Genomic DNA, 1839 nt, shown 5'->3' with positions numbered 1-1839 from the left:
TAAGAGGTCGTCAGTGACTGCTTTTCAAAATTAAAGTCCTCACTAGAATACACATTTACAGAATGATAAATCCACTGAAAAATCTAAATAAATTCGGTCCTCCACATGGTATTTTATCTAAAGTTTATTTTCACGTTCTGCTGCACTTTACTTCACTGTGTATATTGCAAAATTACTGTAAACATCAATGGCACCTTACATATGACTTATTTTAACCATTCCTCTGTGAAAGTTCTTTTTGTGTTATATATTATGAAACATTAATGCCAATAAAGTAGTTTGAAGTTTAACTGACAGTACATTGCCACAACTTTTCTTTCAAAACAAAGTAATTGTGTAATTATGATTATAAAAGAGATATGTACACATACAGATTATCACATTATATACACAGTGCTGGTCAGAATTATTTGCCCCCTTGGTAAATATGATGAAAGATGGCTGTAAAAAAATAAATCTTATTAAAAAAAACTAGTAAAAATCTAACCTTTCACTGAAGTAATTCAATTTTCTCCAAAATACGTTGGGAACAATTATTTGCCCCCTTTTATTAAATACATTTTGCAACCTCCTATTTTCAGAGAGAACTGCTCTGAGTCTTCTCCTATAATGCCTGATGAGTTTCATTTCATTTTCATTTCATTTTTTATTTTTGTTTCGAACATATTACAAATAGACAAAGAAAATACAATATAACATATATAAGTTGTAAACAAAGCAACAAAACAAAACAAAACAAAGTATTTATCCACAATATTTGAATAAATAACTAATGTGTTCGAAAAGGAGCAGGAGGAAGCCAAAGCTTATTACTTCCCACCCCTAATTTCAATGCTCATAATTACTTTCAATTCTTTACAAACCTAAACCAAACACCCCAAAAACACTGAAAACAGAAACACAACAGCCAAACATAATAATTTACTGTGCAGCCCAGCACATTATAATCACCTGTCCCTTTACAGTTTGTATAATATCCCCGCCCAACATTACCTATCTTCATCCCTGTATCCTTTTATAAGCATGTTTCTATACAATATTTTAAACTTATATATATTTGTACTGTTTTTTAGCTCCAACTCCAAACCATTCCACAAACTCACACCATACCGTTATACACATACTTTTCATATTTGTTCTGACTTTGAATTTTTTGAAGTTATACTCCCCTCTTAAGTTATACCCACCCTGCCTATCCATAAACATTTTTTGCATATTTCCTGGAAGTAAATTATTTATTGCTTTGTACAAAATTTGAGCAGTCTTAAATTTAACCAAATCAATGAACTTTAATATATGTGATTTAAAAAACAATAGATTGGTATGATCAAGGTGTCCTATATTATTAATGATTCTTATAGCTTTTTTTTGTAATGTGTATAATGGCTGTAGGTTGGTTTTGTAGGTATTACCCCATATCTCCACACAGTAACTTAAATACGGTAAAATGAGAGTATTATAGAGTGTATGTAAAGATTTATGATCTAAAATATGCCTTGATTTCACAAGTATTGATATAGATTTAGCTAATTTTGCTTTGACATAATTTATCTGAGGTTTCCAACAGATTTTATGGTCAATAATCACACCAAGAAATTTATTTTCATAAACTCTTTCAATACAAACGTTGTCTATCTCCAATTTTATATCAGGATTTGTTTTGTGTTTCCCAAATAACATTATCTTTGTTTTACTTAAATTTGATGACAATTTATTCACATCAAACCACTGTTTTAATTTTTTCATTTCTGATGTGATTATCTCCAAAAGCTGTTGTAAATTGTCACCAGAACAGAAAATACTGGTATCATCTGCAAATAAAATAAAATTCAGCATATT

Source organism: Abramis brama (genome assembly GCF_963993115.1).
Source record: "Abramis brama genome assembly, chromosome: 1".
Classification (NCBI taxonomy): Eukaryota; Metazoa; Chordata; class Actinopteri; order Cypriniformes; family Leuciscidae; genus Abramis; species Abramis brama.
Note: the sequence above shows the minus strand (reverse complement) of the source record.